Here is a 17,488-nt window from a genome sequence, read left to right as displayed (position 1 = left end):
AAGAAAAGTGGATTTCACATAATTTAAAACACTTTAAAATAATGGGGTTGAGAGGTTGTTAATTATCGTAGTATAGTACTTAATTAAGTGGGTCATGAGCTTAAAATAAGGATAATAGTACAATTCATCAAAAAAAATCAATTATAGTGTGTTGGAAGTATTACAACATTTACATTTAGAAAAGTGTTACAATTATTAAAAATTGAAGAAGTAATTTCCAAAAAAAGAAAAAGGAGGAAGTAATAGTGTGGATCCAAACTTTATTTTTCCCCCCTTTTATTGGCAATTAAGTTTGCTTCTTTATAGAAATTGAATTAATATGGCAGTGCGTGTTTTGTGCGGCTAATTACTTCGTGTGTCCGCTTGTAAAAAATAAATAAATTAACCCCTATATTAATGATAAAGTAATCAGTATTATACTGACAAAATAACCCCTTATTACTTGTTATACTTATTGAATTTCCCTTCAATAACAAACAAAGTCATATAATACTGACACAATTACCCCAATACTACTAACTGAATAATCCAATGGATCCAAACTTTGGTGTTTTTTTTTTTTTTTTTTTTTTTTTTTTTTTTTTTTTTTTTTTTTTTTTTGGCAACTACAATGAAGTTTACATTTTGAAATTTAATTAATAGCAATTGAACTAGTTGGGCAATAAGAACTACATAGTAAAATTCTTATTTTGGCAACTAAGGGCCTATTTTATTCAACTTAATTACACTTTAATTCAGTTCAATTCTAATCACTTCAGTTCAATTCATTTTTTAATTTCCTTCTCTTATAAGCAATTCATTTCAGCTCTATTCAATTCAATTCAGTTCAGTTCACTTCAATTCAATTCAGTTCACTTCAGTTCAATAAATCGGAATATACCCTAAATTTGCTTTTTAATAGACTTCGTTAGAAATGTTTTTGCCGCTTCTTCTCACTTAGCCACTATATAACTGCCGGGCACCGCATACCATCAACATTAACTTTTCCTTTGATATTTCAAATAAATAAGAAAAAAAAAACATTTTAGCTAACGAAATACGAAGTACTTGTATATGAGAGTAACTCATCCAGGTACGTTGTTTCGTTGATCCATGTTAGAGATATGATATTATTATTAGTATCGGAAAATATATGTGTCAATAATAAAGTTGTTCATTTGCTGGTTGTCAATTTGAGTTTTTTATTTTTTATTTTTTTTCAATATCAAGTGATTTAAAATTTAACCTTTTTGAGTAATAGTGTCTTTGCAACAAGGATTATGTATATTGTTTTCCAACCACTGTATTCAATTTTAACCGAATAATAAAAATACTGCAATATCAAGCATTTCTACAATTCAAGCATGGAAAATAAAAATAGTCAGAATGTAAGACAGTCTCATCCAAAACTTATGTTTCAAATTATGATAATAATGGTTGTGATGTAGATAGTATGAATGATACGACGGAGAAAGAGGCGGTGGAGGAGGAGGTGGGCTGCTTTACAGCGGCTGCCTACTTATACAAGCATAAGAAAAGGGTTGTTGAGGCTAGCGATTGATGATGGGAAAGTTGATATTAAGGAGATTGATCTTCAAAAGTTGGGGAAGCAACAGCAACAGAAAAGAGTTTTGATTGAATCTATCCTCAAAGGTATTCAGGAAGATACTGAGAATTTCCACAAAAAACTCAGAGATAGATTTGATCGGTGAGTTTTTGTTTTACTACATACTCGTATTATTATTACTCGCTTTGTCCCATGAATTTATTCGTATTCTATTTTAGGTTGTTGCTTAAAGAATGTTCCAATTCCCAATACTCCATATAAGGAACAACATTCCTTAATATTTACACCTCATGTCTATGTACTTATAAACGTGAAAAAAACGCTAGTACATTTTTGTCAATATACGTTGTTATTGAATATTGATCATTAATATTTTCGATTAAATATTATAAAAATTATCAGCATCAAAGTAAGTTGAGACAAATTAAAGAAAACTTCCTAAGCTAGACAACTCTACTTGTTTATAGTTATAAGATTTTTTTGAAAAGAAAAAAAAAACACCACATGACCCCCAAAATGTTCATTAAACTTTTCTCATAATTTAAATTTTTATGTGTCCACTTCACAAGGTAAAGACAAAGGCAAAATCACCTTGAAAGTTGAAACCATGAGTATATGGCAAAAAAGTGATTAAATTTTTATTTATTCATTTTTTAAATTAATGTGAATTACTCTCATTGATTAAAAATCTAACAATCCACTTGGGGAAAAGATATCAAGAATCAAAGTTAGAAAATTTTATAGCGTAATAATACTCAATTAGATCTTATGGAGTACATGTTATTCTCATTTGGATTTCAGACAATATTAACAACTTAAGAAAATCTTCTAAATTCTTTCTAATATACAAGTATAGGGAAAATATGTGGTCAAGTGGATTTAGTTTTATGTAATTTCATCCACGAATACTTTCAAAATATTAATTTTTTGTATGAATTTTTTTACTTAAATGTAATTACAGATTTTAATAATTTAATACGCACATGGACAAATACTTCGTATGTTAAATGAAATTATGATGATTAGAGCCTGTTCTCATTGACTGAAATGAGCTGAACTGAACTGAACTTATTAGAGCTGAATTGAACTGAACTGAAGTTAAATGAATATTTTATAAGAGAAGGAAATTAAAAGCTGAACTGAACTGAACTTATTAGAGCTGAACTGAACTGAAAATAATCGTATGAGAACGGACCTTTAATAGGAAGGTTTTCATGAAATAGAGGGAGACTTGACTCTTTGAGAAGTTGAGATTGAGTAGCCTGTATATGATTAACGGTAGGGTCGTAGGTAACTATCATACTTGGGAGTAATTAAGAGATGAGTGGCTTATATCAACAAGACAACAACTCAACAAAAAAAATCTATACTTGATTTTATTTATTTATTTATTGAAAGAAAAAAAAAATCTATACTTAATTATAACACACATACACCGTACGAAATATTTTTCTAGCTGTTTCACCATTGATTGATTTGTATTTTTCCTTTTTTTGGTGAGATGATTTGTATTTTTCATCATTATTCTTTTTTCATTTTTATTTATTTTTTGGTTAAAAGAAACTAATATACTACTTTCGTTTCATATTATTTGCAACGATTAGACATTTTTCCTCTCTATTTTATGTCAAATTGTTGCAAATAATATAAAACGAAGATAATATTAACTTAGATAAAAGTTTATGGCTCACATATGCACTAGTGCCAATTTACAAAAGTCCACCTCCATGGTCAAGGTGGTTGGTGGGTGTTTGGGCTATCACCCCCTCGCTGCATACTAGCTAAATTAAAGTAGTAGTTAGAGTATACCAAATCTACAGTTAGAGTTATTAATGCCGAATTTAGAGACACATCAGGCTGCAAAATAGTTATTACAAAATTAGTTAAGAAATTGTCTTTGCTGAAAACACAGCTAGAAGTGAGAGGTAGATCCAACACACCTTTCCTTGCTACCAAACCTGCTTCCTTGACTTCCTCCCTGCTGGCTTTGACAAGGTTTGCCCTTCCTTGCCCTACGTTCATAGAAGTTTTCAATTATTCTTTTTTATTGGTTCTCTATCTTTTATTGGTTTTCTGTGCGACTAAAAGTTTAAGATGATGATTGAAATCTTAGTTCGGATTATGTACTAGCTCTATCACGTCCTTGAGAGTCTGTTGGGCTTGTAATGTGGATGTGATTTGGGTCCCCTCAGCTCATACCCAGCGTGAAATATTCCTTTTAAAAGTAGGAGGTGAATGAGATTTGAACCCATGATTTTGTGTCACGGTGTCTCTTGATACCATGATAGTTGAAATAAGCTTTTGGTTGAAATCCAAAATCAATTTATATATTTTATCATGGAAAGATGTTTAACGGAGTGAACTTGATTAGGTAAAATATCCTTTCTTTATTTGAGTTGGCATCTTGGCATTAATGGAAAGTTTGGGACCAACGGATGTCATCCACAATTTTATTATTGCTAATTTGTAGGATTTACTTTAATCCCGTCAAAAAAGGAAAGAAAACTTTAATCAATAGGAATTTAAAGGGAAAGTAACGCTTTAGTGCATCTATGATTGGGTCGCTTGGAACAGTCTTCATCTCACGTAGATGATCACAAATCACAGTGACAATTGATTTGAAGGAACTAATTTAGTACCGTACTCCGTAAAAGTTTGTTTTGAATAATGATTTATAAGTGACCATAAAAAGATTTGTCATTGAAAGTAAATCAGTCAAATATTTTGACTCTTGAAGTCTTGATGTATTATAAAGTTATACTGTAATAAGTTTGACGTGTTTTTAATATTTGTGCAATAGACACATTAAAAATAGCGTAAACAAACCAGTATTGCAATGATTCTGGTATCAGTCAATCCAATAACTTTCAAAATTAGTAATTGTGACAGAAATTGTTTAATTAGCTGGTGAGAAAACTGGGTTTTGTTCATTGTTTATGTTTTGAAATTTGACACTGGCAGACAATTCTCGGTTTGATACGACTTACCCCGTCAAAGAAGAGGACCATCAAGATACTCCAAGATGTCAGTGGAATTGTTAAACCATCTAGGTATATTCTTTTTTTCGTTATTGTATCATATAGTCGAAATCACTTGTGTTATAGACTAATGATTATTGGCAAACCTATCGCTTGAAACAGATGTCTATGTAATCTCATACTAATGTACCTAAATCAATCAAAAGTGTACTTAAATAAGTTTTAACTTAAGAGATCATTTTTTCATAAATTTTATTAATACAATAATTATAAACACTAGGTTAGTTCCCGTGCCATGCACGGTAATTTTCAAATTATTATTGGTGTAACACTATAATTGTATTTATCGTTAGTGCTTGTAACATAATAATTCGTATTTAATATCAAAAATAAAATTGTCAAAAAATAATATAAATCACATGAAAATTTAACTACGATATATTTATCTTCTTATTATTTCTAATATTTACTAAAATAAAACACCAAAATCAAACGATGTATAAAAGCTTATTAACAAAATGAGTTTTGTAAAAATACTCCTTTGACTATGAGTGTTTTAAAATTCACAATAAAGTGATGCTCTGTACTATTTTTCTTTTTGACAAACAAATAATAATTTTATAAATATGTATATAGCTAGCCTTTCATCTACATTATCTTTATATACAGTTTTTTTTTTCATGTATAATTGACCACTTTTAAAATTTGAAAATATAATTTAAAAAAGGTCATATTATCGCATAGATAATATCACAATAGGATTTACAGTAGTAATAATTTGGGCATGTGGTATAACATAAAACCCATGGTGTATTGATACAAAAATATTATATAAAAAATATAACTTTAACCCATATAATTCCTATTTTAAATACTTAAAAAGGTATGATAATATGTTTAAAATAGGATTTACAGTAGTAATAATTTGGGCATGTTCCCTTTAGCTTAATTTTAGTTCAGTTCAATTCCTAATTTCCTTCTCTCATAAAATATTCATTTCAGCTTTATTCAGTTCAGTTCAGTTCAGCTCCAATCAGTTCAATTTAGTTCAGCTCAGTTCAGTAAATGTGAACAGACCCTTAATCTATGTAGTATGTAATTATTAGATAAAGATAGGAAACCAGAATTATACATATATAAAATAATTAAAGATACTTAACATATCAAATAATGAAATAATTAATATTTGAGTATAATATATAAGGATATCAAATAATGAAATAATTAATATTTGAGTATAATATGTAAGGAAGAAACATAATGATTATTTTGGAAGGAAAAAGTATTTTATTTTTGTAAGAAAGGAATGAAAATATTATACTTTGTATTACGTATATTAAAATATTCTCTAAGAAGATTTTTTTTACAAAAAACAAAAAAGCAAAAAAAAAATGAAAATAAAAAAAAATACTTTTGACGGGAAAATTTTTAACCAAAAGATGACACGTGTTATCTTTGGTCTCGCCTTTAGTATATAGTTATAGATTATAGATAGATTATAGATTAATAACCAAAGTAGTACAGTAAATTTTCCTTTAAAAAAAATATTTTGTACTGAGTAGTAAATTAAAAGTCATTGTTCATAAGATTTAGTCATACTCCGTCATATAAAAGTCAAACTATTTCCATTTATGACGTATGTATATATACATAATTAAAATATTAATGTTACCACATTCACTATACAATGATGTTTAAATTGTTAGTATCGGAGATATTCTAGTGTATCTAGAATTATCTTATTGTGATATTATTGTGCATAATTTAGGAAACATATCTTATGAAAAGATATGATACAATATTGAGGATATTATTATCCTAAGTGTTATATATTCATGTATTGTGATCTTTGTGATAATGAGAATTACAGAAAGTATTCTTGATGTTTTGTGCTTAGTTTAACATGGTATCAAGAGCCAATTAAGGTTTAAATTTTTTTCGTGCGTTTGATTTACATAATCAACGTTTGATTTGCTGTGAGTTCTTGAGTCTGTGCACCGAGTTCTTGGTCCAAATTAATTTTTTTAATTTTTTTTTCTGTGAGTCGAGAGCAATGACAGGCGGTAGCGGCTCTGGTGATGGTGGAAAAATTAAGGTGGACATGATTTATCACCTTGGTTCGAGTGATGGACCTGGGAATATTATCAGTCCGATACAACTACGAGGTGAAAATTATGATGAATGGGCGAGGGCTATTCGAACCTCGTTGAAGGCTAAGCGCAAGTACGGGTTTGTTGATGGAAGTATCAAGAAACCATCGGATCAAGAGAAATTGGAGGATTGGGAGGCTATTCATTCAATGTTAGTCTCGTGGATTACAAATACGTTGGACCCTTCGGTAAGGGCAACGATTGGAGAGTATGATGATGCTCATCTCTTGTGGAACAATTTGAAGAACCGCTTCTGTGTGGTTAGTGGCACTAGAATTTGCCAATTAAAGATGTCCTTGGGTGATTGTAAACAAGGAAAGACTGATTCCGTGGCGGCGTATTTTGGTCGTATTGCCAAAATATGGGATGAACTCAACACGTACATCACCGTCCCAGTGTGTTCGTGTGGCTCGTGTAAGTGTAATATTGTGGCACGTACATCAGGAGGATTTTCTACATCAATTCTTAATCGGCTTGGATGAAGCTTATGGCTCGCTTAGGGGCCAATTGTTGGCTCAGGATCCTTTACCCACGGTTGATAAAGCTTATCAACAATTAATACAAGCTGAGCGTTTGAAAGGCGGGGAGGCGCGTGACAGTCCTATGGCCTTCAAGGTCGACATCTCTGCCAAATCTCAGCGTGCATCGGGTGGCTCGGATAGGGTGTGCAATCATTGCAACCGCACTGGTCATGATGAGTCGGATTGTTACCAACTCAACGGTTACCCATCGTGGTGGGGGGATCGTCCCCGTGGAGGCAGGGGTCGAGGCCGAGGTGACTCGGGTTCTAGCAAAGGAGGTGGCCGAACAGGGGGTCGTGGTGCAGCAGCCGGACAGCAAGTTCGAGCCAACAAAACTGTTGGGCAGCCGTCCCCTAACTCCACTCAAGGCGGAGGTGCTACGACAAATGATGGGGCTGCTCTCATGGGTGTTTCTCCTACCCAAATTCAGCAACTTATTGATCATTTGAACAGTATGAAACCAAAATTACAGGGTAAAGATCATCAAGGTTGGATCGTTGATACCGGCGCATCCAATCATGTGACTTATGACTTGAATTTGATGACAAATGTGACTAATGTACAACATTGTCCGGTTGGCCTTCCGGATGGAAAGAGTGCTAATGCGTCCAAGATTGGCACTGTTACTTTACAAGGGGGATTGAATATTACTAATGTTGTATTTGTACCCCAATTGAATTGCAACTTGATTTCTGCGACTCGATTATGTGATGAATTGAATTGCACTCCGCAATTTACTAACAAAATTTGTGTTATACAGGACCTAACGACGAGGAAGGTGATTGGAGCGGGTGAACGCGTGGATGGACTTTATTATTTCCGTGGTGTTCCTGAGGTGAAGGCTTTGAAGATAGATGGTGTTCAGTCGACAGAGTTGTGGCATCAACGAATGGGACATCCGTCAGAATAAGTATTGCAACATCTTCCAGTTGTGAGTAGTTCTATTAGAAGTTCTAAAAATAAATCCTGTGATGTATGCCCTAGAGCTAAACAACATAGGAATAGTTTTCCCATTAGTAATAATAAAGCTAGTCGTATTTTTGAACTTATTCATGTAGATTTATGGGGTCCTTACAAGACTCAATCGACTTGTGGTTCCCATTATTTATTGACTATAGTGGATGATTTTTCAAGAGGTGTGTGGACGTATTTAATATGGAATAAAACTGAGGTTGAATATATGTTTCTCAATTTTGTTGCTTTGGTGAAACGTCAATTTGATTGTGAAATTAAAGTGGTCCGTAGTGATAATGGGACGGAATTTAACTCCTTGAAAAATTATTTTTTTGCTAATGGGATAATATTTGAGACTTCTTGTGTGGGCACGCCTCAACAAAATGGGCGTGTTGAACGGAAACATCAACACATTCTTAATGTAGCTCGTGCCTTGCAGTTTCAAGCTAATTTACCTAGAAAATTTTGGGGGGAATGTGTGCAAGCGGCATGTTATTTGATTAATAGAACTCCCTCTAGATTGCTTGAATACAAAACTCCATTTGAGATCTTGTTTGGTAAACAACCTTTATATGATTCCATTAAGGTGTTTGGGTGTTTGTGTTTTGCTCACAATCAACGAAACAAGGGTGACAAGTTTGCTAGTAGGAGTAGACGGTGTGTATTCTTGGGATATCCTTTTGGAAAGAAAGGTTGGAAGGTGTTTGATTTGGAGACTAAGGAGAGTTTTGTCTCACGCGATGTGCAATTTATTGAGGACGTATTTCCTTGGAATAATTTTGACGTTGCCAATGACAAAAGCTACGATCATGTGCAAGCTTCGGAGTTTCTCGGAGTTGATGATGTAGGGGCAGCGAGGTGGAGAATGTGTGTGACGGGTGTGTTGAGCAGCCCCGGGCAGTGGAGACCGCAGCTGGCTTGCGGCAGGACGCGCAGCACCACAGCCAGCCTGCGGTAGCTCCTGCCGAGGCGCCCAGCACTGCCACAGCAGCTGGAATTCCAGCGACAGCTAGGTGTGAAGAACCCAGCACTGCCAGGGCGCTGAAATTCCAGCGGCAGCTGGGTATGCTTCACCTAGTAGTGTGCAGGCAGCAGTTCAGGAGAGTCCGAGTGAGAGTGAGCTTGAGGTTCTCGAGCATGCTGAAAATGTAGAAACCATGGGTAAGGGCAAGCGTCCAAAATTTCCGTCGGTTAAATTTCGTGATTTTGTGACACACACCATACGGAATAAAATTTCATCTCAGTCTCCCCGTTCATCCGCGACACCTTCTTCAGGTACTGTTTATCCCATAACACATTTTGTTGATTCTCACCGATTTTATGTGCCACATAGAAAATATATTGCAGCAATTACAGGTAGCAATGAGCCAAAAAATTTTAAACAGGCTATGAAGCATGAAGGTTGGCGAAAGGCAATGGCAGATGAAATTCAAGCTTTTAAAGAGCAAGGCACCTGGGTCTTAGAAGACTTACCTCGCGGTAAAAAGGCACTTGGGAGCAAATGGGTGTATAAAGAGAAATACGATGAGCATGGAAATCTTCAACGATTGAAGGCTAGACTTGTCATATTCGGTAATCATCAGGTTGAAGGCCTAGATTACAACGAGACATTTGCTCCCGTGGCAAAAATGGTGACTGTTAGAACATTTCTTGCGATTGCGGCTGTGAAGAATTGAGAGGTTCATCAAATGGACGTTCATAATGCCTTTTTACATGGTGACTTGGAGGAAGAGGTATACATGAAAATTCCCCCTGGCTTTGATAAAAATATTTCTGGAAAAGTGTGCAGGATGAAGAAGTCATTGTATGGCTTAAAGCAAGCTCCTCGGTGTTGGTTTGCAAAACTGACAACGGCTCTGAAGAAGTATGGTTTTAAACAATCATACTATGATTATTCCCTTTTTACTCTGACAAGAGGGAATATGCAACTTAATGTGTTGGTATATGTCGATGATTTAATTGTTGCAGGGAATGATAAGTCTGCTTTATTGTCATTCAAAACATATTTGGGGGACTGCTTCAAGATGAAAGACTTGGGGGTTCTGAAATATTTTTTAGGGCTAGAAATAGCCAGAAGCAAGCAGGGTATTTTCATGTGTCAGAAAAAGTACGCCTTGGACATAATTACAGAAATGGGTTTGATTGATGCAAAACCTGCAGAATTTCCCATGGAGCAAAACCACAGGCTAGCTCTGGCAAATGGGGAATTATTCGGTGATGTAGAGAAGTATAGACGTCTTGTAGGGCATCTAATTTATTTAGCAGTTACAAGGCCGGATTTGGCCTATTCTGTGCATATTTTGTCTCAATTTATGCAGAGTCCGAGGGTAGAAGACTGGGATGCAGCCTTGCGTGTTGTAAGGTATCTGAAGAAAAGTCCAGGTCAAGGGATCTTGTTACGGTCTGATAGTGCTCCACAGTTGGAAGGATGGTGTGATTCGGATTGGGCGAGTTGTCCGTTATCTAGACGTTCTCTGACAGGTTGGTTTGTGTTTCTTGGTCTTTCTCCCGTATCATGGAAGACTAAGAAACAACCTACGGTGGCTATGAGCTCTGCAGAGGCAGACTACCGATCTATGAACGCTTGTACTTGTGAGCTGAAGTGGCTGAAGCGGCTTCTACGAGATCTAGGAGTGCGCCATGACAATGGCATGCATTTATATTGTGACAGTCAGTCGGCGTTGTATATTGCGAAAAATCACGTGTTTCATGAGCGCACGAAACATATTGAAGCTGATTGTCATTTTGTCAGAGATGCTATTACAGAGGGTCTGATAAAACCATCGTATGTGCCTACGACGTTTCAGTTGGCCGATATTTTCACAAAGGGTTTGGGAAAGGTCAAGTTTGATTTTTTACTCCGCAAGTTGGGCATATATGATCCGTATGCTCCCACTTGAGGGGGGGTATTGGAGATATTCTAGTGTATCTAGAATTATCTTATTGTGATATTATTGTGCATAATTTAGGAAACATATCTTATGAAAAGATATGATAGAATATTGAGGATATTATTATCCTAAGTGTTATATATTCATGTATTGTGATCTTTGTGATAATGAGAATTACAGAAAGTATTCTTGATGTTTTGTGCTTAGTTTAACAGATGACATTGCTTTTGGGACCTCCAGACTCTGGAAAAACTACATTACTACAAGCGCTCTCAGGGAAGCTAGATGAAGACCTTAAGGTGAATTTAATTTTTCAATCCAGAATCTTTTTATGTATACAACGAAACCTATGCAATACATCACGGAGTTTTATAACAAACTAGTTTTTGGGTCCGGGCGATGTCCCGGATTATTACATAAAACTAACTGATCATTAATATATATTGTAATTTATGATTTAATTTTCTTTGAATGACCATGTGTTTTTTTTTTAAAAATAATTAAACCATGTGGTTTATATATATATATATATATATATATATATATATATATATATATATATATATATATATATATATATATATATATATATCTTTCTCATATTTTTTAACATGTTTGATAATTAGTTTAAATGGTTAAATAGTCAATTTTGTTGTAACTGGTTTGCGGTTCGAATCCTCTTATCTTCATATAAAAACGTTTTTTAATATATTAGTATAGATATGTGCAGTGACATCATATTTTTGGGGGTACTAAACCACATCCGATATTTACTTGGTAACGCCCGTATTTTCATATGAACTTTCTTAAGTAACCCTTTAAATAACTTTTCAATCTTCTCTCTCTTACTTTCACTTTTACTTTTCTCTCTCTCCACCTTAAGAATTTCATCCACAAACACCACCAATCAAACCACCACCACCAAGCAAACCACCACAATTCCGTCACCACCAAGCAAAGCCACCACAATTTTGTCGCCACCAAGGGTTGCGATCGGCTACAAGGGACGATATCAAGAAATCGGAAAGGTAAGGGGGTTGGCGTCAAGTATATGTTTTACTTTTATTTATTTATTTATTTTAGTCATTCCAGACGAACGCCTGAAATTTTAGAATGTTCCACGGAAGGAACACCTGAAATTTTAGAATGTCCCCCCAAAACACCGGAACATTCTAAAATTTCAGGTGTTTCCCCCCAAAACGTTCTAAAATTTCAAGTGTTCCCCCCCCTGAACGCCTGAAATGTCATAATGTTCCAAGGGTGATTCTAAAATTACAGGCGTTCATTCTATGATTACGAAATAAAAAAAAAATAAAAAAACGACAAAAATTCAGAGCACTCACCGACTCCGTATGCTCCAATGATCTTTCCAGTGGCGTCATTGACTCATTGCTTCCTTAAACTCGTCCATTCACTGTTTACACTAATTGGTGTAGAGTAAAGCAAATTTTTCAAAAAATATATGATGTGGTGGTTGTTCGTAGGTGATGGTTGTTAAGTGGTTGGGGGGTAACAAGTTAGAGAGTTGTTAAAGAAAGTGAAAGTGGAATAGGGTACATTTTATATGGGGGCATATTTGTAAAGTCATGTTAAAATACGGGCGTTACTCAGTAAATACCGGACGTGGTTTAGCAATTCACCGTTTTTTTTCTTAAAAACTCGCTTAATAAATTGATAAAGTGTGGTATGGATATGTGATAAATGAAGTTCATATACATAAGTACACAAAAGTGGAAGCTATGCCCCCGAGGAGTTGGGTTTTCCATGCTGTGTCTATGCTTTTTGAAAATTCCTTGAACTGCTAATCTTTAATCAACTATACCTCTTCCCTAATCCCTCCGTTAACTTAGGTTAACTTTCTGTTAACTTCAAAATAAATAAATTTTTTTTTTTAAAAAAAAACCCAAACACCCTCTCTCCTCCACCACTGCACCTCCAGGCGCACCGCTGCGCCTCGCTCCTCTCTCCTTGACCCACCACCACGTCATCCCCCTCTCTCCTTCTCTCTCAACTCCTTGACCCTAATCTCCCCCTCTCTCTTCTCGTACCCCAGCAACTACCACACCTAGCCACTTGATGCGCCACCACCGCCATTCTTCGTGCCCTTATTTTGACCATTTTTCTAAAAATTTTGGGCAAACCTCGAACAATTTCGACCAATTGAACCATATTCGTTCAGAGTTTTATTGGAAAAATTAATTAAAACAAGTTTTGTATATTTAATCTCAATGTAATTGAACCCAAATTGATGATTTAACAATTAAAATCAAATTGGGGGAAAAATTAGGGTTTTCTATTGTTTTAAACCAAATTCTTTGATTTCAAAACGAAAACAACAATTAACAACTTAATTTTACAATTTGAATTCAATGAAACAAAAGCCTAAACTAATTTGTCGAAATTTTAATTCGAATTAAATTCCTCCATTGCATTCGAGCGCTTTCTTTGGCGGTGCACTAGGTGGTGGTGGGGCTGCGATGGTAAAAATTATTGCAAATATTAATTTGCACAAATATTATTGCAAATTGGAGGGATTTGGTAAAAATTTAATATTAATGGTACTTGAAAAAAGCAAATGGAAATATCAATTTGAGACTATCAATAAGGAACGGAGGGAGTAAGAATTTGCGATTAAATCTTGTCTACATATATCCATCAATATCATTGCATGTATAGTACAAGTATGTAATTTGTGCCTCATTGCGATGATAAATATATCATACTTAGTACTCCGTATATATTTATTATATCAGTTATCATCCTACAGAAACAAGAATGGAGACCACACTCAATTACCCAATTTCAATTATTCTAGTAATTGTATTAATTATTTTGTGGAAAGTTGTAAATGGAGTTTGGTTAAGGCCCAAAAAAATGGAAAAGTTGCTAAGAAGGCAAGGTTTTAAGGGTAATCCCTACAAATTGATTGTTGGAGATGTAAAGGAGATTATAACTCAAACAAAAACCGCTTTGCGAAAACCTATTAGTTTGGAAGATGATCACCTGCCTCGAATTGTATGTTTTATTCATCATATTATTCAAAACCATGGTAAGCAAAGTAATCAACTTTAACTTTTTTTATTGGTTATAAACATTGCATAAATAATATAATTCTGTACTTTTTTAGTTTATCATATGTAAATTTTCGAAGACTCGATAATACTGTAGGTGAACAATGTTTTGCTTGGATGGGTCCGACTCCTTGGTTGATCATCACAAATGCAGAGAAAATAAAGGATGTTTTGATAAAATATGAAGATTTTCAGAAACCAAATCATCCATTTACCCAATTACTCATGGTAGGTTTGTTTGGCCTTGAAGGCGAAACTTGGGTTAAACATAGAAGAATAATCAACCCGGCATTTCATGGTAGTAAAGTAGGAAGAACAATATGAAATTGATGGAGTCGTAAATTGCTTAGTTATTGATTGTATTAGATTTGAATGCACACAAATCATATTTTTTTATTTCAGAAACATATAGACCACCAAATAAAAAGAATACATAAAAAAAGTAACAGATATTTTAGGTATTTTAAGTAGACATCAAACTCATAGATCGACATTTCCTTACAAGGTTTGGATCTCGCTTGTTGTCATCTACTGTAGTATTGAGTTGGGCTTAAAGAGGTCTCAAGGGCTTGGGTCGTAGGGGCCTAACCCATATCATTACCATGAAAAAAAAATTATTCCCAACAGTGATCCAATTCAAAAGATCAGACTCAACCCAATAATGCCAATATTAAATTAGTATACTGGTATACACCATTCACACAATTTCTTGATTTATTTCTTCTCCACCCATTTCATAATTCTTATTATCACATATTTTTCTATATGTATCTCTAAAAAAATCTCAAAATTATTTGAGTTTTAGAACAAAAAATATGGAATCCATATTTGTGTATATGCTTAATTATACAACCTTTCTGATACTTATTATCAGCATAATTATTTTATATTTCTCTGTTTTCAAAACAAAAATCAGGTGTTCATCTTTGTATAACATTCCTCCAGGCAAAAATGGGTGGCCAATAATAGGAGAAACCTTAGAATATGTCTCAAACAACCAAAAATTCGTATGGGATCGAATGATGAAGTATTCCCCTGATGTATTCAAGACCTCGATCATAGGGGAAAAAGTTGCTGTTTTATGCGGTCCTTCTGCTAACAAATTCATCTTCTCAAATGAAACAAATCTGTTCAAATTCTGGTTGCCTCCTTCAGTTGCAGCTATTCTTTCAGTAACAAACATCGACACGAATTCATCGTCGTCTAGATTAGTAACAGAGGAATTACACAAGTTCCTTAAGCTCGATTCGATGCAATATCTTGTGCCTATTATGGATTCTAAAGCACAACAACATTTACAATCTTTTTGGGTTCCTTGTAATGATATAAAAGTTCACTTACTTGCAAAGGAGTTTACTTTTGCTCTTTCTTGTTGCTTGTTTCTTGATTACCATAAGAGTGAACAAGTAAAGGGTATTTCGGAACCTTTTTACGTGTTGAACGAGGGGGCCGTGGCGATGCCTATCAATTTTCCTGGCACCCTTTACTACAAAGCTCGAAAGAGGGAAGCTGAGCTTCGAAGTAAGCTTGTTGATGAGATTAGACAGAGGAAAATCGAGTTATCTCGGAAAAATCACGGTGGTTTCGACTTGTTGACTAGGGTGCTCATGGCTTCTCAAGAGAATGGGGTGATGATTGATGAGACGGTTGTTGCTGGAAGGATTATTTCTCTCTTGTTCGCTAGCTTTTTTACTACAAGCAACACTATCACTTTTGTGATAGACAACCTTGCTAAATATCCTCATGTTTATGACAAGGTTTTACAAGGTATTTTCTTGATCCAAGTCATCTTTATCCTTAATTTGTTGCAAAAACAAGTCATTTGATTCGATCGGGTTCATCCAGTCTAGTTGAGTCACATTTGACCTTAAAAACAGTGTGTCTGTGTTGCAAATAGTAATAAGGACTAAGGTCAGTTTAAACTCGGTTATATACTTTAATGTACTACTCAAAATTGAAGTCAAGTTTGATTAAGGGTCTATTCACATTTACTGAACTGAACTGAGTTAAGCTTAACTGAACTGAATTGATTGGAGCTATACTGAACTGAACTAAACTAAGCTGAAATGAATATTTTATGAGAGAAGGAAATTAATTAGGAGCTGAACTGAACTGATTAGAGCTAAACTGAACTTAAATTAAGCTGAAATGAACAGGCCCTTAATCCAATAATTTGCTTAGTGTTTGAAATATACTTGCTAATATGACTATCTTGTGATTTGAAGTAATATGCATATGTATATATATATATATATATATATGTGGATTGATTGTTAGAGCAATTGGAGATTGCGCGATCAAAAGAGGCAGGGGAACTACTAACATGGAAGGATGTACAAAAAATGAAGTATTCATGGAATGCAGTATGTGAAACAATGAGACTTGAACCACCCGCCCAAGGAAGTTTTAGGGAGACCATCACTGATGTCACTTATGCTGGTTATAAGATTCCTAAGGGATGGAAGGTACGAAACCACGAACCATTCATTTATCAATCTAGATGTGAAGCACGTAATAATTTATTTTTTTTTAATTTTTTTTTGGGGTTGGTAAGGAGAAGGGTCCTATCGGGCTGGAACCTCTCATAGGTCCTCCCGGCCCGGGTTAGTGCTCGGACTAGACAATTTGGAAGAGTGGGGGGAAGATAAGGGAATCTCACTCCCCCAAATTGTCACTAGTGGGGATTGAACCCCCAATCTCATGGTTGGAAGGTGCTCTCATTTCTACTAAACTAAGCTTGGTGTGAAGCACGTAATAATTACATTACAAGTTTCATAATTATTACTCGGTAGTGTATTCTTATACTCTTGTATAATGTTGGATGAATTAGGTACATTGGAATAACCATTCAACAAATATGGACCCGAAAATATTTCCGGATCCAGGGCCTAGAATGTGTGCAGGGAAAGAATACACAAGAATTGAAATACTCGTATTTCTGCACAATGTGGTGACTAAATTCAAACTCCACAAAATTAATCCAAATGAAAAGGTGATTTATAACCCAAATTGTCAAAGTAGGGCTTAAAGCTTACCCATTCATTGAATGATCCTCAAAATATATAGAGAACATAGTTTCCTAAAGCCTAACAAACAATATCTTGAAGATATATCAAGCCTATAAACTAGGAAACTAATTATAAGATAGCAATTACAAAGATATGATAATATTTCCTAATAATATTCCTAACACCCCCCCTCAAGTTGGAGCAGGTGGAGTGAAGATGCCCAACTTGCCAAGTAATAGATCAAATTGAGATTTGCCGAGAGCTTTTGTAAAGATGTCGGCCAATTGCTCACGTGTAGGAACATAGGATGGATCAATCAAACCTTCTGTGATAGCATCTCGGACGAAGTGACAATCGACTTCAATGTGC

At 34.6% G+C, this 17,488-nt stretch overlaps 1 long non-coding RNA gene and 1 pseudogene across 2 annotated transcripts; both read left to right on the top strand.

Moving 5' to 3' along the window:
* Nucleotides 1-935: 935 nt before the first annotated feature.
* Nucleotides 936-11,466, top strand: LOC145585847 (uncharacterized). The gene is made up of 4 exons (XR_014100737.1): nucleotides 936-1,072; nucleotides 1,428-1,687; nucleotides 4,508-4,596; nucleotides 11,256-11,466. It is a non-coding gene; the product is annotated as an uncharacterized LOC145585847 (long non-coding RNA).
* Nucleotides 11,467-14,849: 3,383 nt separating this feature from the next.
* On the top strand, nucleotides 14,850-17,139 carry LOC145584516 (beta-amyrin 6-beta-monooxygenase pseudogene; annotated as a pseudogene). Its single transcript, XR_014100361.1, has 3 exons — nucleotides 14,850-15,878; nucleotides 16,389-16,576; nucleotides 16,942-17,139. The product of XR_014100361.1 is annotated as a beta-amyrin 6-beta-monooxygenase pseudogene (transcript).
* Nucleotides 17,140-17,488: the final 349 nt, after the last annotated feature.

This window comes from Chenopodium album, chromosome 16 (genome assembly GCF_948465745.1).
Source record: "Chenopodium album chromosome 16, dcCheAlbu1.1, whole genome shotgun sequence".
NCBI classification, from domain to species: domain Eukaryota; kingdom Viridiplantae; phylum Streptophyta; class Magnoliopsida; order Caryophyllales; family Amaranthaceae; genus Chenopodium; species Chenopodium album.
Note: the sequence above shows the minus strand (reverse complement) of the source record. Positions and strands in the feature narration are given on the sequence as shown.